The following is a 25,303-nucleotide window of genomic DNA, read 5'->3' as shown; positions in this document are numbered from 1 at the left end:
TTCATTAGATATATGGTGATGCCATTGGGACACATGCTATCACAATTTTGTTTCTCTGCAGAATTCTTTGGAACTCAGGATTATTAAAGAGATGTTTGGAAACAATGAGTTTTTGATGGCGGTTCCCAAAATGTCTTGGGAAACTTGATGAGGCTTGTGATTGCTGTTGTGTTAAATGCTCTTTATTCCCATTCATTATGCATCCTTTGGCTCTGGCTTTGGCTTTGGTTTTCAGGTTTTGGGTGTGATCTTACACTAAGTGGTGCCCACGTCGTATGTGATGAAGTGCCTTTGGGTATGTGTTCTGGAGCCGGCCCGCCTGCACTGCCTGAGGGGCAAGTGAATGAGCTAGCTATTGTCTATGTGGTTTTGGTATTCTCATAGTCCCTGGCTACAAATGTGACAGGCATTCCGGATTGGTGACCCTTGACAATGGTGAGTTAAAACTTTGCGGAGTTAAAACAACTCTCCAGTGCTTGAGAAATAAAATACGTTAGTCAAACATGTTTTGTCACGGGTAACAGGTCCAAAGCAAAGAAGCAAAGGGTGCGGATGATGGGTGCTTCCCTTAAAAGAGCAGTGGGAATGATGGAAACTGCCAGGGAATTTCTGCTGCTGGCGTTTATCTTTTTTTTTTTTTTTTTTTTTTTTTTTTTTTTTTTTACTGATTGTAGAGGTAATAGATGTTTATAGAAGTCGTAATTGGGACTAAAATTAAAGTATTATGTTAATCTCAAAGTGTAATGTAATATAAGGACCATTAGTAAAGTATAATACAGATGTTGAAGAACCAGTGCAATTTATTCTTTGTCCTCCTATCCCCTTCCTGCCACATTGTTAAGGGAGGTCTTTTGTTTGTTTCTCTAGCAACATTTTTGTGGAGATATAAGTAGGCTAAACAGAAAGAGAATAATATATTTAGATTGATTTGCTTAGTGAAAAAGTAGCTAGGAAGGGAAGGGGACATTAGGAAAAGAGAAAACTAACACGGAGACAGGGAGAGAAGTTTTGGAGGGCTTTAGGGGAAAGAAAAGAGGAAGTGGAGTAGCTGCTACGTGGTGTGAGATCTGGGGGAGATCAAGTGGTAAAACAACTTTTAGGAAGTTTTCCTGTGTGAAAAGATAAGGAGGTTTGCTGAATATTGTAAAATGCCATTTTCCATTAATCCTTCCGTATACTCTGAAAGTAAAGATACCTACATTTTTCTTCAATACTCTCAGAGTTAAAAATTGTGCTTCTTTCTCATGCATCATCATGCTGAGATGGGATCTTTCTATTTGACAGGCATATAGATCAAGATTTTGATGGAAGAGCTTAAGACACTATATCAATAAATTAGGTTATATAGATAAAATAGAATATGCAAAAAAGATAATACAACTTTCCTTTATTACCCCACCATAAACTAAGATCACACCCTATGTAATGCCTTGTACCCTGCTTTTTCTGCTAGTTATACATACATATACATATCATTGCATTCCATTTGAAGGTTGCAAAATATTGGATTGTGTGAGGTATTATAATTGATTAATTCATTCTCCTATTTTTGGATAACCAATTGTTTCCAACATGTGGTTATTATAAACAGTATTGCAACACATATCCCTGTAGCTAAGATTTTGGTTATATCCTAATTTGTTTTCCTAGGACAAGAATCGGTGAGGAATGAATTATTTGGAAAGAAAAGAATCAAATCATAAGTATCTGATATTTTCTGGGGGTGAGATGCCAAATTAATTGAGGCAAAACAAAATAAAGCAACTAGGCAACTGAAAAAAGTGAAAAGTTTCATTATATAAAAATGAAAATTAAGCAAAGGAAACTCAGAAAAGTTTTAGAAAGTGAGTCAAGAAAATCATAAACTCTTTCCTCAAGTTTATGCTATAGATAAATGGACCAGTGAGATGTAAATAGGTCATAAATAAAATGGAAAATATACGTAGTACATAGAAGTACAAAGTAACATGGTAATTAAAACTTGTCAAGAATGACAAAAAGCTAGAAAAGATCTGAAGAAGGGTAATAGTTAAAACCTGTGAGAATAAGGTTTTGAATGGATTCCCAAGATTATACTGTTGCATTTTGAAAGATGAAGACTAAGAGTTTATGTGGTCCAAATTAATGAAATTGTGAGCCAAGGTGAGGTGAAGAGAGATACACACCCATTTGTTTTCCGTATTTCACAAAGCAAGAGATTAAGAACGCCCTTTGAAACTTGACCCTGATAATTTTAAGAAAAGAAAGAAGAAATTCCATAGTCCTTTACTAACCATGATTTGGAGATGGTATGTTTTATATGTTTTTTGTATGCAAAATGTTTTATCTTTTTTTCATGTAAATGGTGGATGCAGTGTCCGTATCAGTTAGCAATGTGTTAAACTGCAAATTAAAGTCAAATGAAAAACCCTTGAAAACTAGAGTTTAAATTTTCTAATGTAATAAAAAGTCCAGAGAAATGTGGCTGCAGATGTGGTCAGGTACTGTGGCTGTCCATTGCATTGTTGTCTCCCAGATGAACCACCCTTGTGCTTTCCACGCTCTTGTGTCATCCCCTGCCATTGGGTCTGTGCTTAGCCTATGAGGAGGTAGGTGAAGTGATGTGGATTTGTGGCAAAACACTTTTGTCTTGGACTTGGCTATTTAGAATTCTGTGGTATCAAAAACAGGCCCTTCCTTCCTCCCTTAGTTTCCTTCTGTCACAAAAGCACTTTGCCATTTAGAAATATATATAGACATGGATGAAACTTGATCATCATAGCTCTCTATTAAAACTTTGACTGGAATACAGAAAACCTAAGCAATAGAGTGTTGTGGCTTTACTCATGCGGCTACCCTCTGTCCCTCTTTCTCAAATTGTGCAATGGAAGTATTGCTACAACTGACAAGAACAAAAAGGTTTTTGCTAATGTCTCCACTATTACTGATGCTTCACAGCTTTCTGGAAATGGAAGCAAGTCAAGAATAAATAAGCATCTTAAGAGTTGGATATGCGAGAGGAATGTGCTAGACTAGTGGTTCTCAAACTTACATGGGCATCAGAATCACCTGAAGGACGTGTTAAACACAGAGTGGTAGGTCCTATCTCCTAAGTTTCTGAGTCAGTAGATCTGGGAGAGGGCTGAGAATTTGTATTTCTAACAAATTCATAGATGATGCTGATGCTACTGGTCTGGGGACCATGCTTTGAGAACCACTGTGCTAGAAATATAGTAGCTCAGGGTAAAAAATGTAAATGTCAACAGGAGTCAAGCAGGTAATGTAAATGATGAAATAGGATTGAGTATCAAACAGAGAATACATAAAACTAGACATCTAGAGACACAAGTCCCTGCTGAAAGGAGACAGCCCCCAACACTGTTCTGCAGATTGTATGTTATGGGTTCAGCATTGCTAAATGATCTGATTTCTAAAGAGCAGTTGGAAATATATATTTTATAAGTGTAATTTCTCAATTTGCATATGTTGAACACTAACTAAAATATGATTTAAGTAATGTGAGTCAAATAAATGTATCTTCAGGCTGGATATGGCCGTGTAGGTCGCTTGTTTAAAACCCCTCCAGAGAGCAGAAAGTAACTCTGTCCGCCCCACCTCTTCACTCCCCTATCCCATAATAACTCAAACGTGAATATGCACCTGCTTTGACTGAATGTAGAAGTTGAAAGTTTTGCAGTGTTTGCTACAGATACAACCTTCAGTAAGAATGTCTCTTTGGTAACGCTATTAAAAGAAAGAGTAGCAATAAGATCATGTTTATTACTACCTTTAACTCATCTTCTTTGACTTTTTCCTCTCTTCATACTTCCTGGCCCCTAAAGTGTTTTAAACAGAAAATTCCAATACATTTCTTCATTAATTCCGATGATTTTAAGCTATTTTAGATGGCTAAAGGTAACCGTGTTCTGCTACCTTCAAAGTCTCATGCGCCTGCAAAGTTACAAGTTGGTACCATTTGGAAGCAAAGAAGAAGAAAGCCTGTTGATTTCCATGGGCTGCATTCTTGGCCTTTTATTCCTTAGCCTTTCATTTCTTGAATCAGTAAAAATATTTTATTAACCATCTGGTCACCTACAGACGCAGGAATAAACCAGTGCCAAAATACACCAAGAAATCTTGTAAGCACTTCATATAAAAAAATGAAATAAAAACCTGGTCAGTTTATCCATCTTCATTAATGATTCTTTGAATAGTTTTCTTTCCCCACTATGACTAACAAGTATCATCTAGTTATGAGAGGCCATTATACAAAATCATTAAAACATGCTTAACTGTACTGTGTTAATTATGCAATGATAAATTATTCTTTATTTCTTCATTAACAGTATTGTAGCAGTAGAATTAGCATTGTTTGTTCCTTTTTGAAGAAAAAAAATCATTAATATTAAAAAATGAAAATTCTGGAAACTTAATGTTGTGGAATGACAGTTTTAATTTGATTTTTAAAATCCTATTTGCTGCTCCCCTCAGCTATAAAAGTGTAACCATTATGTCACTGTAATTACATTGGCTGTTTATCTCCTCTTCCATGGCTATATCTGGGTCTGTGCAACAAACTGAGGGCTGGCATTAGACTCAGCATCAGGAGACCTAAGGGATCTTACTAAATCTTCTGCTAAATTGATTCTAATAGTATAATTTAAATCTCTTCTAGATTTGCTCTCCGCTTTTGAATCATTTCATTATTAAGTAACAAACAGTTTAATAAATGTTCATGGAGCACTGTGCTAGGCACTATGGGAGACGGGAAAACAATATAAGTTGGCATTTATTTGCTGCCTTGTAGTGTTGACAATATATCATGAAAGTTAAATATCTATATATGCAACATATAGTAAAATGTAATCACTGTGCCATCATGCAATGGCACAAAGGCCATATTAAGACGTAGAAAGGAAAATTATTCTGGGTAGATTATTTAGAAAATTTGAGCTTAGCCTTAAACAAGAACAACAATAATGACCAACACCAGAATGTGTAGACCATTTACTGTGCCTGGGATGCCAGCTCTAAGAGCTTTCCATGAACTAATTTTTAAATACTCCTGGATCTCTATGAGTTTGGTACTAGTATTCTCCCATGACAGGTGCAAAAACACAGAAGATTTTATTACGTGAATGGTTCTTAAAGTATGGTTCTAGGACCAGCAGTATCAGCATCATGTAGGAATTTGTTAGAAATGCAGTCGTTGTGCTCTCCCTACCCCAGACTTACTAACAGAGAGTGAGGACAGCAATCCGTTTTAACAAGCTGCCCAGGTGATTCTGATATTCACTGAAGTTCAAGAACCCCAGCATTAGGTGAAGAGGATGATAAGAACGGTGAAGTGTATAGAATATGACACATAGAGGTTATAATTCCTGGCATTTGCTCCCATTTTGCCCTTTTTGTATGTGTGACCTTAAATATCTTACTTATTCTAGTTCAATCTCAGATTCATTGTCTGTAAGATGGGGAGAACAGTTGCTATTACTCCTTATCGCCATTGACCATTAAATGAGATCATGCACATAAAACTCTTAGCACAGGTTCGGATGCAAAGTAAGCTTTCAATAAATGGTGGCTTTTGTTCTAGTGATTGTCATCACTGACATCATCACTATCATCGTCACCCCCATTTAGGTAGGGAAAAAGCTTGATTTGAGGCAGGGAGGAGGGAGCAGATAGTTTACCTAGGTGGAAGATTCTTCTCTCTTCCTCTCTCATGTGGCAGAAGCAGGTCACAAATAATGAATTGAAATATTAAAGCTTCAATATTTATATGCTCCAAGTAACTTCTTTCACTAATCTTGCCCTATGGATTTTTTTTTTTTTTTTGGTGTGCTTTCCTTGAACATGTATGGTTATAGCCTGTCCTGAATAAATTCTCATTTTTTAAATGTTACCCTATAATTGTTCCAATTTGAAAGATACACATTGTATCTCCCCAGAATAAATAGCTACGTCCCCTGGCCCTCCCATTTCTTTAAAGTTCTCCACTGGGAGAGGTGAACAGCTCCTATTCTGGAGTTAGACTGAATCCACAACTAGGTTCCACTACTCATGAGCTGTTTGAGCTGTTTGACCTTAGACCAAAAGTTCATCATCTTTAAAATGGAGTGGTACCAAAATATAGTTTAAAAAAAAAAAGGATAATTGAGATGTTTAATTTAATTTTCAAATTCAAAATGGGGGGGATCTTTGGGTGGGATTGTTGAGGATATTGGAAGAGGCAATGCAAAGGAAGCTCTTATCTCATTGCCTGGAAGATAAGAAGCTCCCAATAATGATTACCTTTTTTTCCCCATTATTTTTCCTTTCTTTTGGTGTCCAGTGAGTCAAAGAAGGATGCTGTTCATGGGTTTGTGAGATTCTGAAATGGTGCATCTCAGCAAGGCAGGCCAGAGAGGAAATGGTGTGTAAATGCCAGTTCTCTCCATTACTTTTCCTAGGTGATAAAATGTGTATACACTGGTAGTGGATGAGGATAGACAAGGATAGCATGGGGGAGATAAGAAGGGTGGAGGGTCAAGTGGCAGAATTGCCACAGACCCAATAGCTGCTTAGCAAACCTTGGTGGAAAAGGGGGTTAAAGGAAATATATGTTCTAGTCTCAGATATGCATTGGAAAAGATACTCTGGGAACCTTACTGAGTATAATGCAAGGCTATAGGTTTCCTGAGTAGTATTATGTCTAATGTCTTTTACTGTCCAGTTATGACTTTGGGCAAATCACATTCACTTCCTTCTTCTATTTTGTTTTAAGTACATGAACAAATTAATGTAGACTTACTACATTAGTAAGTAAGTGCTTATTCTGCATTAGGCACTGTGTTAATGCATTGTAGAATGGTCTCTCTAAGTCTTTATAATACTACCCAGTAAAGTGAGGATTATCATCCTCATTTCACAGAATAGTAAAGAGAGACTAAGACAGGCTGAGAATTGTGCTCAGGGGTCTCGGATAACAAAGGGAATTCAAGCTGGAATTCAAACCTGTGTGTGGAGTCAGAGACCGAACTCTGGCATATTACCCCGGGGGAAAATGAGCAGACTGAAGCAGAGAATTGTTTTTCACCTCGGACTAGAATTCTGTAGATTCCACCCACCCACCCATTTTTACATATCCTACGTAGGTTTTAATATATATTCTGGCAATTCCCCATATGCTAAAATAATACATTTCCCATCAATCTTACATCACCAATTCTTGAATATTTCTGTAACACCCTCTTATGCGTCGGCCTTCACCATTCTGGTATCTGTTCTTCTGATTTATAAAACCTTCAGAAATGCTAGGGAATTCTGCTCCTTTTGCAGTGAAGAATAAAAAATATTTTCTTAGTTTGTACTGCATCTATGGTGGTTGGGACTAGGTCAAGCACAGAATTTCTGGTAGCCTGAGTGTCTATTTTAGGTGCAAAATTGAAGGTCTCATGTTCTCCCAAAGGCTTATTTTGCCGAAAGATTGGTCTGAAAATAAAGAGGCTGTGTTTTTTATGTTTTAGATGTTGTTATTTATTTTGCAGAAGGAATGGAAAGATTGATATTTGGCTATAAGGCTAGCATGGAAATGTTAAACTTGTGAACTCATGCTGCTGGCCCAGGGGACATGTTCTCTCCCACCTCCACCCACATCCTCAGCTTCTCTTTTTTTGTAAATCTTGATGTGGTAGACAAGATGGGGCATACTTGAAATAATCTGGCTGTTAGTGCATATGGAAATGTATTCATGAGTGATTTAGGAAATGTGACAGTTGAGTAGTGTGTGTTTTTTTCCTAAACTCTGGGCTGTTTTCCCATGGAGTGTGTGTCACATCCTCCAATTCCCCTGGCAGCTGCAAAGAAATAGAAGCCCTCACTGGGGTCTTGGATAGGGAATTGTCATACAGTGGGATCTTCCTTATGATTAATGCAAACAAGCACTAAGTCAAGACATTTTTACCTATATGTTTCCTATATGTCTTCCCCTATTCAGAGTGTTGCCAGGCCATGTATCTTTTACACTGTAATATTATTTTTTTAGTAGTATGTATATCACAACCATTTAAGGTTGTTGTTGACATTTGCTCAGCAAGTAAAACTGGCAGACAGACTTGTTAGAATCATCCAATTGTACTTAGATGTCCAGATGCCCGAGATGTATGCAGGGTCAGATAGCAAATGGGTTCCATAGCTTTTGCAGCCCAAGATTGTATTCTCTGAAGCAGCTAACTCTTAAGTGAGCCAAGTACAAAGGAAAATGGTAAAGGCTTCCTAAGAAGATGAAGACAAAGTATGGATAAACAAAGGGAAGAGTGGGCATGATGACCATTTTAAAGAGTTTTTGCTAGTAGGGTGCTAGCATATTGGGGATGCAGTGTGGGTTATGGAATTATCAAATAATTTTACTTTATGTAAGTTCAGGTGATGGCTTCTTAAATTGAACTTTCTGGGCTCCAAATATGTGAAACTAACTCAAGTTGGCTTGAGCTGAAATGGGAGATTTAGTCTAAGGGTATAGAAGTGTCTCTGTGAATCCTGCTACAGAATATACCCAAGCCTGGAAGATACCAGAACTAGGAATTGGAAAATTGTGTATAATCTCCATCCTATATCTCCAATTGTGTAGACATCTCCCTCCTTCTTTATTCTTCTCTCACTCTGCAGACTGGCTTCTTCTGCATCTGCTTATCTGTCAATGAGTAGGGATTTCTGATCTCACATTTTCCAAGTATATACATTATAGGTCCAACTAGCAGAAGATAACCAGTCTTAATTAGTCTCTCCTCTACCTCCAAATATTTCTGTATTCCTGGAGGAGACACTTTATTCTGATTGGTCTAGCTTGGGTCATGTGGTCACTCTTGTTCCAGTCAAGCTACAGATATAGGGATTGGGTAACCTTTACAATATGGTTAGTATGGTCTTTCTCATGGAACTGACATTGCAATGAACTTACATTAACGATCTGTGGTTGGGCCTGGCTCCTAAGGAGTGGGTGAGATCACTGAACAGTCCATCTCTTACTTGTTTTCTCTCCACAGTATTCAGCATAGTTCCAACTTTTTTGGAGGTACGTAGTAAGTTCTTGTTAAGTGAAAAAGCATAGAGACTGAATGAAGTTAAGTTCCAGTTATGGAATGTCTGACTCTTTTCCTACTTGAACCAATTGAGCCTCTCCTTTCAGCGTCTCCTTATTACAACGATCATTTATCATGATTGTGAGATTGCAAATTGTCACTAATCATCTCAAGGAGAGGTGTAAAATTCCCCTGGAATGAATTTTAATTCACATTTAATTTTTTATCAAATCACATAAAAACACTTGGGTATAAGGGAAAGGGGGTTAACACAGAAGGAGAGGTCATGGAATTTAACCTTGATTAAGAGTTGGAAAATCATTCATTTATTTTTGAAGTGTCTTCTTACTGAAGATGAAATTTAATTTTCCAAAGTTTAGATACTAATGAGAGGTAGCTGTACATAGAGTACTTTCTAAGTTCTTGAAATTTGAGGTCATTTTTCACGTTGTAGAAATTTAACCTGTTGTGAAACAATAGTGGAATACATGGAAGTGAAGCAAAAGGGTGTGGCCTTTGTTGGGGAAATCTAGATTTAAAGCCAGATATATGGATTCACATCCAGCCTCTGCTGTTTTTATGTAATGTCAAGTCAAGTTTCTTATTTTATTCCTCATCTGTAAAATGAAGACAGGGGTACCTGAATAAAATGCTTGTTGTGTTGTTTGAAGACATAGGGGATATGAAGTCCCTCACATGGTGCAGTCACTGGGACCTTTTCCTTCATATAAATAAAGGGTTTCAGGTATCCAGGTTCATAGATGAATGATGATTTGTTATGGAACTCATGCTAAAGCATAAAATGTGAATGTCCCATGATACGTAGGTCGCCTTTTATAAGTAGGGACAGTCTCATCCCATCTGCAGTCACTTCACCTGAGGTTTATAGGGCACGTGTTGCTCTGTTTGTTCTTCCTACAATATATTTTGAGTTGCCTCTGCTCTCTGTCATCAACTGGTCCTGCCGGCCAAATCAACCTGTTTCTTTTTAAAATCCTGCTGTTTCCATAAAGTGTTATGAAGTTGTATTTGAGTTCCCACAGAAAATTGCACGTCATCCTGCTGGTGAATCTGGGAAGGCATTTGATAGAATCTGCTGGCATTCGGTTCTGGTATGTGCCCTTATCTTGTTTGCACGTTCATGCGTGCTTTGGGTCCTTAGCTGTTGTTCCTGATAACCCTGACTGCTTAGGGTTTCTCATAACCTCTACTGAGGACCAGTACTAGCTTGTCAAGCATGGGCTTCTTTTCCATTTCCAGGATTGAAGAAGTGGATGTCTTTCTAGGGGTTTCGATGACTTCTTTATGTGTTTCTTCTTTCCCCCACGAGAGTGACCCTCCATTTTTGTACTCAAAGGCCTGGAAGAAGCTAGATTCACTTTCCGGGCAGTTGTACTAGAACACAAGCATTTTATAGCACAAGGGACGTTGGTAATTGCTTTGGGAGGGAACATTTCCCTCTCAAAAATCAGAAGCTACCTCTATATTTTAGGCAGTTCATCACAGCTGTCTCCCGCAGAGGCTTTTATCTGCATGTATGGAAGAGTTTACACTGTTGTAACATTTGATACTATATTAGACAACAGAGGGTAGTAGGCAAATGTGAGAGACTTTCATTTCCTTGAACCTCTGAGTGATTATACCATTATGTTTCTGGTGAATGGCAGTGCTAATGGCTGTAAAAATATAATAGTATACCTTGAGGAATCATTAGGAAATGCAGGAATGCAAGTACATAATTTTGAGATTGATGTTATTGAGTTATTTTTAAATTTGCACAAAACTTTGTATCAGGCTCTGCATTTTCTAATCTTCTCTATCAAATCGCCTATTGATTTACAAGCAAACTACAATAGTAAGCAGAGGCTACAAAGAGTCCTTTTAATAAAGGTGTGTATAAATGAACTCTTAAGCTGTTACCCAAATTCTTGCTCCTTACTTCTTGATAAATAGCCTTTTCAAGCCAGAATGAATATGAGCTTCTTTTGGGAGGTTGTGTTCTTCTGGATCTTGAAACTTAACTATCAATATTTTTGGTCATTTGGTAAATTGATTATCATCTTCTGTCTCATACGTGCAGAATAAGAGAAACAAAAGAAAGAGCGATGTAAGAAAATACTTTGGTATCATCATCGGTGCTTCTTATATTTGCTGACAAATCTAAATGCCAGAAAATAATTGGCAAAATAATAATTAGCCAGAGCAGTCAAGCAAGAGCTAAATACATATTATGCAAAAAGGTCAAATTCCAAACGATTGTCATGAGAACAGTTAACTACAAGTCTATCATCTCAAGAGATGCCCAAGTTTGGCTTGTAGCCCAAGACACTGTATCAATATCAAATCAGCAACCTCCTAAAAAAAAGCAGTTTTCTCTAGTTATACTGTAGTAGTTATTGCTGCCACACCAGAAATGTCTTGTTTATGTTCCTTCCACATTGTCAGAAAGTTTCTCGTCAGGAAGTCTTCCTCTTCTGGGAGATCCTTGGTAAAGCATGGTTAGTTTGAAGCTAATAATTGGCCCCAATCCCAAACTCCTTTCTTTTGGTCACTCCCTGTTTACCTACAGCAAGGGCTGGCATACTGTGGTCTGATGGTCAAATCAGGCTCTCTAGATGTTTTTGGAAATAAAGTTTCGTTGGAGTACAGACACACCCATTCATTTAAGCATTTTCTATGATTGCCTTTGTGCTACCGTGGTAGTGACTAGTTGTGACAGACCCTAGATGCGGAAAAAATGTACTCTCTTGATCTTTATAGAAAATGCTTGTTGACTCCTGACATACAGTCATGCTAGGCCTCTGCATGTACTTTCCAAAACAGAAAGATGTTTTAAAGGCAGGCTATTGATTTTGACTTCTCATCGTAAGAGGGGCTAGTTTCTATTCGAGTACTATTTTAAAATTTTCAAAGCAGAAAGCAATATTTATATTTTCCTTCCTTAAGGAAGGAACTTAAGGAAGTAGGGGCTATCTTGAAAGAGAACCCTTATATTGTATTTGTTTGACAAAGCAGAAGGGACTATGTCACAAAATTTGTATAAAAATTCTTATGTAAATTGTGCAAATTAACAATAGCCTTGAAAAATATGTGCAGAACAGTTAAACAAAATGGCCTAAACACTTTTAAACATTTATCCCATTTTTTTCTTCAGATGCCTCTATGAAAATGCATAGCTATTTTTAATGAAGCTTTATTGGATGTTCTTTAACAGTGGGAGACCAGCTCCTGCAGATAGATTACTGGCAGGAGACAAGGTCCTTGCCCTCCAGGAGCATCTCAGATACAGAACAAAATACTGTCCTTGTTCTAATCCCTTTCTGAATTTTGTACCTCCTTTCTTCTACCATGTCATCATGGAAGTAAGTCCTTAGTGGATGCTGTCTGCTTTCTCACAGTAGTAAAATAAAACTCTGACTCCATCCTCACGCACACATGCTATCAAACTTATAACAAAAATCATGAATGCATATTGTGCTGTGAATGCCTTCCCCCCCAGTCTGTTTAAAGGGCGTGGGGCACGAAGGGTTAACAACACCCAGTTAGCATTGTACTCTGAGTCCCCAGGGGATAGCCGCAATCTCTGCTCCCTCTCTGAATTTGTCTCTTTTACATCCTTCCCCACATGATGTCTAGATTTCTCCAGAGAAATCCAGTGTTCTTGCACTTACCTCCTCAAGACTTTTCCACATCTCTTTTTATTATACAGAGTACTTTAGAGGCATCCCAGTGCCTCAAAGCCTCTATCTCTATGTCCAACATCTGGCAGATGACAGTATCCAGTTACCAGAATCTACTTTCCTAGACAGTAGCAAGTTCATGATAAACAGCAAATCCTTTTTGTGCCATTTTCTCCTTATATGTATTATCATTTCCGTGGTTAATATGATCTATTTAAAATATGGGGCAAAGTGCACCTGATTTGCTAAAGAATAAGGTGGTGTTAGATCTTCTCAGTTTCACATTTTCAGTGTTAGTGAACCTGTTTCATGCAGCCAAGGTTGAATGCTAAATGGGAATATTAGTATCTGTATGTCCATCCTGAGAACGTGCTACAATGCTAACTCTAACAGATATTGTTTGGAGTAGTGGTACGTAAGTCGTACTTTGGAGATCACTAAGTAACAGCTGCTGAATTTTTTTTTTTTTTAAGATTTTATTTTAGAGAGAGAGAGGGCACGAGTGTGTGCACATGGCAAGGGCGGGGCAGAGGAAGAAGAGAATCACAAGCAGACTGCACACTGAACACAGAGCTGGACGTGCGGCTCAGTCCCAGATCCCTGAGTTCAGGTCCTGAACTGAAACCAAGAGTTGGACATTCAACCAGCTGAGCCACCCAAGTGCTGCCACCCCCCCAGCTACTGTAATTTTTAATGGCTGGATGATATTGATGATTGATGGTAGTGATGAGAATGGTGGTGATGGTGGTGAAGTCTGTCACAATTTCAACATCTATCATTAGGAGATTCACATGGGCTGGTTGACATTCTCACATTAACACCAGATTGGGATCGTATTTTCATTATCCAGATGTGGAAACTGAGGTCTATACCTCTCAACTTTCATGAGATTTCTCATGATATCTCTCTCCTTTGTTTCCATTGTTCATGATATATAAGAGGTGTCTGCATATACTGGTCAACTGATCAGATGTTTTACTTATTTTTTTAAAGATATTTATTTATTTGAGAGAGAGTGTGTGTGTGTGCAAGAGAGGGGAGGGGCAGAGGGAGAGGGAGACAGAGAATCTCAAGCAGACTCCCCACGGAGCACCAAGCTTGATCTCAGAACACTGAGATCATGACCCGAGCCTGGGAGCCTGGGATTATAACCGGAGTCGGATGCTTAACTGACTGAGCCACCCCAGCAGCCCAGATGTTTTTCTTATTAGATTCATCAGGACTGTGATGTGGTTAGTGACTTTCATGATGTAGTTGCATTGGGTTCTCAGTCAACTACAAATCCAATGGCCAAAAGGGACATGGTAGAACATTCGAAGACTTCCTTTTTCTCTAAGTTACTATTTTTGTAGTGGAGATAGGCCTCAGAGTCAGATAGCTCTCAGTCCCCACTTCAGCATGAATACCTATTAGATATATGGAGTTAGCAAGTCACTTAACCTCCTAGAGTCTCCATTTCCCCTTCTGTGAAACATACACAAAACAAAACAAACAAAACAACAAAAAAAACCTATGTTGCAGGATTGTGCAATTAGTAATTGCACCTAACTCAAGAGCCTAGCACTTTGTAGCCATTCATTAAATAAGAGCTTGACTTGACAATGATTTTTGACTTTGGTGTTTTGCCTAGAAACCTGTGGTCAAACATCCTTTGCACCGTCTAATTATCTGGTGTTGCTTTCAGTCTAATGTATGAAAAGGGCACACTCAACAGGATGAGAAGAGGGTGTTCAGTTCTTTCCTTCATTAGGTTTTGAGGCTGCAGGCTCATGTGCCGGCTCTGCTGCCTTCCTGAGCTCTGCATGGTAGGGAGGAGGAGAGGGGAGGGACTGTCTTTCCAGTTACGGTAACTTAGCCAGTGCCTAAGGTACAGCCATCTGTTCAACTTCTGATCTCAGGAGGCACATAGGAGAATGGGAAGAGAGCAGAGAGGTCTGTGTGTGGGGAAGGTGGAGCTGAGGAGGCAAAGACTTCACTAAACTTCCACATTTCACATTGAAATTTTAGCAGGAGGTGTAACCATGCTGACTTTCTTGAATGTTAAACAGTTTGGACCGGAGAGGGGGAAAGAGGCACAGAATTGGACTAAATACAAATCTGACATACACTTTGGATTTTTCATTGCTATTCAAATACAAATATACACAAACATGTAAGCTTGTGCTATGATGGCAGATCTCTAGACTTGTAAGGGTGCATTTTTGCCCCTTTGTGGTTTTTGCTCATGGGGACTGCTAGCACACACAATATCTTTGCATTTCACAATTTATAAAATTCATAGAGAGCAGATCTTGGTACTGCTCTCGCCATTTCCTGTGCACATGGTTCCAGGGACCCTAACAGATTCTTAAAGGCATCAACATGTGGCTCTGAAGCTAGAGAGCAAAATACAATTGTGAATTTGCTTATCCTTTCTTGCTCTGGACATTAACCAGAGTTGGCTTTTTATCCCCAGACATATCAGTATAATGGCACAAGGGAACAGAAAGCAAATTGCCTTTGACCTCTTATTTACTAGTGCATTAAATTACTAGGGCACTGTCTTACACTTCTGTAGATTTTAAACCAGATTTTCCGTGGTCCACCCAGAGGTCACAGGGATATTCTGTCTCTAGATATGTTAGAGTATATCTATGTTCAGACGTTCTTAAATGTTTCTAGGAGCAGAGACTGTATAAATCTTTGAGTACACACTCTAGTATTCACACTCTGTCTGTGGGAGCCCTATTTCAGTGTAGGGGTGGGGGCAAGTGAGTGGGGCTCCAACTTCCTCTCCTACTCAGCCTCTGTCTCTTTTATATGGGCGGTTCTGTATTATATTTCATTTGGTGCTTTAAAGATTTTTTATAAATTAATTAATTAAAACAAACCACTTTCATAGAGGAGTTCTAATACACAGGAAAGTCATCTTTGAATGCACTGTTTTTAGGTTGACTTAGCATTTCTGCTTTTGGTAATGGGCAAAACTTGCAGAGGAGTTAAGGATAAAGGGATCATGCATTATCCATTACATCTTTTTAAACATAGAAACATGGCTCCTGCAATATTTAAGAGACAAGTAGGCAATCCAATTAACATGTTATCGGAAGGAAGAAAGATATTCTACAGGAACTTTCTGATTGAGCTTTTAAAAAATATATTTTTTAACTACAAACATGCTCACATAATGAAACTTTTTATTGGATTTCTAAAATATCTGTGACACCAGCTCAAATTAGGAAACAAGACTATTTGATGTTCATGTACTGACTCCCCACTCCCTAGTAGACAGATTTATTCAGTGATGTATCATAATTTGAAATGAAAAAGAAAGGTCACATTAATCTATATTCAGAATTGACAGAGTCCCAAATCATGGACATTTGGAAATGGCTGACTTTCCTGGTACCCTACCTCTCAAAGGTCTGCAGTCAATTTATGAGACACGCATATTGAAGCACAGTGAAACAACGCCCAGGGTGTGATCAAAGGCCAGTGATGATGAGGGTGAGCCAAGTTTAATCAACTGCCTGCAGTATCAGTTATAACAGGGAAACGGTACCTCTCCATTGGGCATGCCTACAATTCAACTATGTATCATTCATGCACACATTTACGTACACACACAGGTGCACTCACAAATACAATAGCACACACACATTCACACACACATCTCAAATGGGCTGTCAGTGATTAACAAGTCAACCTCTTTAAGTAGTAGGATAATCTGAAAAGTTAATAGTGAATAGTGTTACAGCTCATAGGATTAGTTAATTAGACAAAGGCTTGCAGGCAAGATCTCTGTAGTCTGTTCTGCTAAAGTGATGGAACCCACTTAGGCAACTGATGAAAAAAGCAGTGTGAACACTCTTCAAGGGAGGAAATGTGGAATGTAACAGAATAAAGCCTTAGCATAGCAGTAACGAGCTGGCAAAGGCATTGCCATCCAATGATTGCCGTTTGTCAGTGCCGGAAAAAGCAGAGGCTTGGGGAAAAGATTTATAATTTTGGTTACCATCTTTCCTACTGCTTCAAGGCAATTTTAATTACTTTTAAAAATCAGTCTCTAAACTTGCATTTCCCCACATGAATTGTTGACCTTCACTTTCAAGGACAACTATGTAAAGAATGCTTGTCCATAATAGGAAATCCGTGCATTTTATTAGATAAAGGATGGCTATTTAGCCAGATCTGGATTAAAACCGATATTCTATTACTTTAGAATTGTCTTAAAAAGAAAAATATGTTGGCAAATTCTTCTTATACTGTAACTGGCTCTTTGTGATCCTTCCCAGTGGCTGCAACAGTGTTTCTTTTTTCTTTATACTAAAAGTCATAAACATAATGACCTGCATTTTCCAGGAAGGGGGTTCAAATAAGGGAAGCAGACTGGTGATAAAATTAAAAGGATAGTGAAATGATAATAGTAATAGTAATAATAATGCCAATAATACTAACAATGAGTGATCCACAGATTAGGTATTTATTTTCGTGATGGACTTTGAGCCCAAGTTTTCTGAATTGCCTGTATAAAATTTAAGAAATTAAGCTTTTTAGGGGAGGGGGGTGGGGGAATGGGATAGACCGGTGATGGGTAGTAAGGAGGGCACGTATTGCATGGTGCACTGGGTGTTATACACAACTAATGAATCATCGAGCCTTACATCGGAAACCGGGGATGTACTGTATGGTGACTAATATAATATAATAAAAAATCACTAAAAAAAAAAAAAAAAAAAAAAAAAAAAAGAAATTAAGCTTTTTACTTTAATGTAACTGAGAATCAGGCGCAATTTCAAGAAGTAGTACAGAGACATCCCATAGTACCCTTTAGCCAGTTTCCAACAATGGCATATCTCCAAACTGTAGTACAATATCACAACCAGGATATTGGCATTGACAAAGCCAAGATACAGAACATTTCCATCACCACAGGATTCCTGGTGTTGTCCATTTATAGCCATACTCACTACCCTCACACCCTCATACCCTCTTTAATCCTGAAAACCATTAATCTCTTCTCATTTCTCTAATTTTGTCATTTCAAGGATATTATATAAATGGAGCACAGAGTAAGTAACCTTTGGGATTGGCTTTTTCACTCAGCACTATTCTCTGGAGATTCACCCTGGTTTTTGTGTATATCAATAGTTCATTCCTTTTTACTGCAGGGCAGTATTTCATATCATGGGTATACTGGAGTTTGTTTAACCAGTCTCCCACTAAAGGACATCTGGGTCATTTCTAGTTTGAGACTATTATGAATAAACATTCTTCTATAAACATTTGTGTACAGGTTTTTGTGTGAACACAGATTTTTATTTCTCTGTGATAAATGCCCAGCAGGGCAGTTGCTGGATTCTATGGCAGTTGCACATTCAGTGTTTTTAAAAACCATATATTTCCAAAGAAGACATATAGGCAAGTGAAAAAATACTCAACATCACTAACCATCAGAGAAATGCAAATCAAAATCACAATCAGGGGTGCCTGGGTGGCTCAGTGGGTTAAGTGTCTGACGATTGATTTCAGCTTAGATCATGGTCTCAGGGTCATGACACTGAGTCCCTCACTGGACTGTGCACTGAGATTCTCCTTCTCCCTTTGCCCCTCCCCCCCTTCACTTACACGCCCACTCTCTCTCTAAAAAACATGAACACAAACAAACAAAACCCAACAATCAGATGCCATCTCACACTGATCAGAATGACTAACCAAAAAGACAAGAAGTAACAAGTGTTGGCAAGGACGTGGAGAAAAGAGAATGCCCACGCACTGTTGGAGGGAATGTGTATCGGTGAATCTACTATGGAAAACAGTATGAAGTGTCCTCAAAAAATTCCGCAGTTCCACTTCTAGATATTTATCCCCTCTCCAAAATGAAAACGCTAATTCAAAAAGACTCAGGCACCCTTTTGTTCATCACAGCATTATATACAATAGCCAAGATATGGAAGCAAACTAAACGTCCATCAGTTGGTGAATGGATGAAGATGTGATGTACATACACATTGGAATATTACTTAGCCATTCGCAACAGCATGGATAGACCTAGAAGGTATTATACTGAGTGAAATAGGTCAGACAGGGAAAGACAATGCCATATGACTTCACTATATGTGGAATCTAAAAAACAAAACAAACAAAACAGAAACAAGACTCATAAAAAACAAACTCATGGTTACCAGAGGTGTGGTGGGTAGAGGGAGGAGAGATAGAAGAGTTTTTCCTCTTTTAGCAAATGAATTGCTAAACTGGTTTCCAGAGTGACTTTGCCATTTTACAGCAGGGGAGCAGCGTATGAGTGATCCAGTTTTCCACATCCTTGTCACTAAATCATCTTGTCACTCTTTTATCCATTCTTTATTTTTAAAATTTTTTTTTAGCCATTCTGACAAGTCTGTAGTAATACCTCATTGTGGTCTTAATTTGCATTTCTGTAACGGCTAATGATGTTGAATGTCTTTGCATGTGTTTATTTATCATTCCTATGTCCTATTTAGTGAAATGTCACTTTTCTTGTCTTTTGCCAATTTTCTAATTGGATTGTTTTTTTTAAGTTGAATTTTGAGAAATACTTACATATTTTCAAACTTATCCTTTATCAGATATGTGGTTTGTGAGTAGGTTCTCTTAGTCTGTAGATAGTCTTTTCATGCTCTTAACAGGATCTTTTTCAGAGCAAGTGTTTAATTTTGATGAAGTTCAATTTATTAATTTTTCATTTTATAGGTAATGTGTTTGGTGTCAAGTCTAAAGATGTCCTCCTTTCTACTCTCCAAGTTTTATAGTTTTTTCTAAACCTTTTCTAAAAGTTTTATGCTTTATATCTAAGTCACCAGATCCATTTTTAGTAATTTTTGTATTAGTAGGAAAAAAAGTCAATTTTCTTTTTTAATTATTTGTTTTTGTTTTTGCTTATTGATGTCCAACTATTTCAGCACCATGTTGAAAATGCTACCTTACCTCTGTTGAATTGCTTTTGCATTAAAAAAAAAAATCAGTTGAGCATATTATCGGTGGGTGTATACCAAGTTCTCTGTGGTATTCTCTTTAATTTATGCGTTTGTCCCTCTGCCAATAACACACAGGATTGATTACTGCAGCTATAGAAGTATTAAAATTGGGTAGACTGATTCCTCCTCCTTCTTATTAAAAACAAAAACAAAACAAACTTTTAGCTATTCTAGTTCCTCTTTCTATATAAACTTTAGAATAATCTTGTCTATATAAAAATTTTTGCTGAAATTTGATAGGAACTTCATTCAATTTATATGTCAATTTGGGGAGAATTGCTTTTTTTTTTTTTTTTTTTGGCTATGTTGATTCTCCCAAACCATGAATACAATATGTCTCTCCATTTATTTAGATCTTTAATTTCTTTCATCACTGTTGCGCCATTTTCACCATATAATTTTTCTACACATGTTGTTAGATTATATCTGAGTATTCCCTCTTTTTTAAGAAAATATTTTGCATAGTATTGTATTTTGCATTCTGGTGTCCATGTGTTCATTGCTAGTATACTGAAATGCATTTCATTTTTTTTTATTATGTTCAATTAGCCAATATATAGTACATTAGTTTTTGATGTAGTGTTCAAGGATTCATTAGTTGTGTATAACACCCAGTGCTCATCACAACACATGCAATTCATTTTTCTATTTGTATGTTTATCTTGTATCCTATGACCTCACTAAGTTCATTTATTCCAGAAGTCTTCTTGGGATTTTCTTCATAGAAAACCATGCCATCTATAAACAGGGACAGTTTTATGTCTTCTTTCTGCTCTTTAATTTCCCTTTCATATGTCATTGCCCTGGCTAGGAATTCCAGTTTTGAAAAAGAGTGAGGACAGCAGACATCCTTGCTTTGTTCTCATTCATAGGGAAATGACTCTAGTTTTTCACCATTAGTGTAATATTAGCTGTGGTTTTTCTGTTGTTAACTATTTATCAAGTTGAAGAAATTTTCTCTATCCCTATTTTTCTCAGTTTTATTGTGAGTAGATGTGGGGTTTTGCCATGTTTTTTCTACATTGATTGATACTACTGTGCGGTTTTTCTTCTTTAGCCTGTTAATATGGTGAATTACATTGATTGATTTAAAAATGCTGAGCCATCCTTACCCGCCCCCCCCAGAATAAACTCTGTTTTGTTATGGTACATAATATTTTTATATATTGGTGAAATTTATTTGCTAATGTAAGGATATTTGCATCTATATTAATAGGGAAATATTGGTCTTCAGGTTCGTGTTTATTTAGTTGTTTTTGGGTTTTGGTATTGACTTTGTCTGGTTTGGTAATGAAATGAATTGTCAAATGTTCCCTCCTCTTTATTTTCTGGGAGAGATTTTGTAGAACTGGTATTAATTCTTTAAACACTCGATAGGATTCTCCAGTGAAATCATCTGGGCCTGGAGATTTTGTGTTGTGTGAGTTTTAAAATTACAAATTAAATTTCTTTAATAGTTAACAAGGTTATTCAAATGATCTATTTCATATTGGGTGAGTTGTGATACCCAGTTGTTTGAGAAGTTGATCCATTTCATCTTGTTGTCAAATTTATTTTTGTAGATTTCTTTGTGATAATCTTTAACACTCTTGTTCATGCCATCAGGGTCTCTAGTGATCTCCCATTTCATTCCTGATATTGGTAATTTGTATCTTCTTTTTTTCCCTTTGTCAAGCTTGCAAGAAGCTTGTCAATTTTATTGATCTTTTCAAAGATAAAACCTGTTTCTTTGCTTTTCTGTATTGTTTTTCTTTTTTTTTTTTTTTTTTAAAGATTTTTTTTTTTTATTCGACAGAGATAGAGACTGCCAGCGAGAGAGGGAACACAAGCAGGGGGAGTGGGAGAGGAAGAAGCAGGCTCATAGCGGAAGAGCCTGATGTGGGGCTCGATCCCATAACGCCAGGATCACGCCCTGAGCCGGAGGCAGGTGCTTAACCGCTGTGCCACCCAGGCGCCCCTCTGTATTGTTTTTCTGTATTCAGTTCCATTGAATTTGGTCCTTTATTATTTCCTTCCTTCTTACTTTGGGTTTATTTTAGTTTTTTTCTTCTTTAGATTCTTGACGTGGAAGCTTAGATTATTGATTTGAGGCTTTTCCTATTTTCCAATGGATGTTTTTAGTTCTGTAGATTTCCCTCTCAGCACTGCTTTTGCAGTTTCTCACAAATTTTGATATGCTATATTTTCATTTTCCTTCATTTTAATGTGTCTTTTGATCTCGCTTCAGATCTTTCTTTTACTCATGAATTATTTAGGAAAATGTTGTTTAGTTTTGAAGTGTTTGGAGATTTTCTTCTTATCTTTCTGTTATTGATTCAGGTTTGATTCCAATATGCTAAGAGAACATACTCTGTATGATTTTAATTCTTTTAAAATTTAAGATTTTTGTTTTATGTCCCAGGCTGTGTTCCCTCTTTATATATGTTCCATGGATACCTAAAAAGAGTATATAATCTGCTGTTGTTGGGAGGAATATTCTATAAATGTCGAATAGACCCTATTGATTGATGGTGTTTTGGGGATTCTTCTATATCCTTCTTTATTTTCTGTCTAATGACATTATCAATCAGTGGGACTCCAGTATTGAAACCTCCAACTGTAATTGTGGATTTGTTTATTTTTTTTTTAGTTCTGTCATTTTTTACTTTGCATATTTTACAACTCTTTTTTTGGTGCATACCTATTTAGAGTTGCTATTTCTTCTTAGAGGATTTATCCTTACATCATTATATAATTTCCTTCTCTGTCTGTGCCAATTTTCTTTTCTGTAAAGTCTACTTTATATAATATTAATATAATCCCTCTTGTTTTCTTTAATGTTTGTATTAAACATATTTTCCTTAGTTCTTTCAATATGCCTACACTGTTATATTTAAAATGACTTTCTTGTTGACAGCATAGAGTTTATATATTAGAGTCATATTTTTTAATTTAGTCTGCAGGTATCTGTTTTTAATATGTGTGTTTAGACTACTTACCATTTAATATAATTATTGCTACATTAAGGATAAGGCTGCTGTTTTACTTTTTTTTTTTCTATTCTTCTTTGGAGGAACCTTCATAGTGTTTTCTGCAGTGGCCAAATCAGTTTGCATTCCCGCCAGCAGTACACAGGGTTCCTTTTTCTCCACATTCTGGCAAATGCTTGTTTCTTGTGTTTTTTTTTTTATTTTAGCCATTCTGACAGTTGTGACATGATACCGTATCATTGTGGTTTTGATTAGAATTTTCCTGATGATGGGTGATGTTGAGCATCTTTTCATGTGTCTGTTGGTAATCTATATGTCTTCTTTGGAGAAATGTCTGTTCATGTCTTCTGTCCATTTTTAATTGGATTTTTTTTTGTTGTTGTTGTTTTTAGTCTTCAGTTGTATCAATTCTTTACTTATTTTGGATACTAACCCTTTGTCTGATATGTCATTTGCAAATATCTTCTTTCATTCAGTAGGTTGTCTTTTAGTTTTGTTGGTTATTTTGCTGTGTGGAAACCTTTTATTTTGATGGAGTCCCAATAGTTTATTTTTCCTTTTGTTTCCCTTGCTTCAGGAAACACATCTAGAAAGATGTCGTAGGGGCTGATGTCAGAGAAATTACTGCCTGTGCTGTCTTCTAGGGTTTTTTGTGGTTTCAGGTCTCACATTTAGGTCCTTAATCCACTTTGAGTTTATTTTTGAGTATGATATAAGAAAATTGTCTAGTTTCATTCTTTTGCATGTAGCTGTCCAATTCTCCCAGCACTATTTGTTGAAGAGACTGTCTTTTCCCCCTTCATATTCTTGCCTCCTTTGTCAAAGACTAATTGACCATAAATTATAGGTTTATTTCTGGCCTTTCTAGTCTGTTTTATTGATCTATGCGTCTTTTTTTTATTTTAGGGTTTTTTTTTTTTTTTTTTTTTAAAGAGAGAGAGTACGAGAGAGCGGGGGAGGGGCAGAGGAAGAGGAAGAGAAAGAATCTTAACCAGGCTCCATGCCCACTGTGGAATCTGATGTGGGGCTCAATCTCATGACCCTGAGATCATGATCTGAGCCCAAATCAAGAGTCAGATGCTTAACCAACTGGGCTACCTAGGCACTCCTCTATGTGTCTATTTTTGTGTTAGTACCATACTGATAAATTATCTTAATTTTTTTCTTTATCTGAGATTCTGTGTTTTCTCCTTCATTCTATAATGATATTTTTACTGGATGTAAGGGTCTGGATTGAAACTTTTTTTTTTTCAGCATTTGAAAAACATTGTGCTATCTCTCTCTGACTTTCACAGTTTCTAATGAGAAATCCATTTTCATTTAAATTGCTTTCCTCTGTAGGTAAGATGTTATTTTTCTTTCATTGGCTTTCTTCTTTCATTTTGAGACTCTGACATTACCATAGGTCTTTCGTTATCATTCTATAGGTCCCTGAGGCTCTTTGCATTTTTTCCCTAGGCTATTTTTTAATCTGTTTTATAGTTTGAGTAATTTCCATTGTCCAGTTTTCAAGCTCCCTTATTCTTTCTTTTATCCCTCCATTCTGCTCTTGAGCCCATCTATTGAATTTTTCATTTTAGTTACTTCATTTTTCAGTTCTAGAAACTTCCATCAGAGTCTTCTTTATATCTTTTTTTCATTTGCTGAGACTTCTTATCTTTTTTATGAGTCTCTAGTATTTCATTTGTTTTAAGTGTGTCCATGATTGCTCATTGAAGAGTTTCATCATGGCCGTTTTAAAGTCTATGTCAGATAATTCTGACATCTTGTCATCTCAGTGTTGGCATCTATTGATTTTTTTTTTTTTTTTTTTTTTTTTTTTTTTTTTTTTTTTTTTTTTTTTTTTTTTTTTGCCTTCAGTATGAGATCTTCCTAGTTCTTGGTAAAAAAGGTTGTTTTGTTGTTGTTGTTGTTGTCATTAATGTTGTTGAAACTGAGACATTTTGAGTATTATGTTATGAGTTTCTACATCTTAGTCAAGTTTTCTGTTTTAATTGGTTTCCTCTGACACTGCTCTGTCAGAAGAGAAATCCCACCTCATTNCTGCTAGATTGGAATAAAAGTCCTGGTTCCCCACTCAGTCTCTGCCAATACCCCAGGGAAGGGAGCTCCTTATTAGAAGCTGATGGGTGGGGAGCAGGTGGGGGAGTTCTGGTTCCCCACTAAGCCTCCACTGATACTTCCCTTGGTGGTTGGGATAGGAGTGCCTCATTACCCCTCATTACTCCCACTGATACCAATATCTAGTGACCCTGACAACTACCAACAAGAGGCAGAAGGACTGGTTACCCCTGGAGATAGTGAAAGTCCTAACTCCCCACTAGACCTCCTCTTATACCACTCCAGCAGAGGAGAGTAGCATCTTGTTAATACTCCATGGGAATGGAAGGCCAAGCTTCCTTTGAGGAGAGGATGGCCTCTTTATTTTCTGGAAGGGATGAAAATCCTGGTTCCCTTCTTAGCCTTGTCTGAAACCACTGTTTGAGATCGGGAGGCCTTTTCACCTAAATAGCTTAGAAATCTAAGCTCCCCACTTGGCATTTGCTGGTGAAGGTGGGACTGGGACTGCACGTTTTTCCATGTTGTTTGGCTAGAGGGAAGTTGTTACTATCTAAACA

This window comes from Ursus maritimus, unplaced genomic scaffold (genome assembly GCF_017311325.1).
Source record: "Ursus maritimus isolate PB19 unplaced genomic scaffold, ASM1731132v1 scaffold_15, whole genome shotgun sequence".
Taxonomy (NCBI): Eukaryota; Metazoa; Chordata; class Mammalia; order Carnivora; family Ursidae; genus Ursus; species Ursus maritimus.
The sequence above is the reverse complement of the archived record's forward strand: the minus strand, read 5'-3'. Positions refer to the sequence as shown.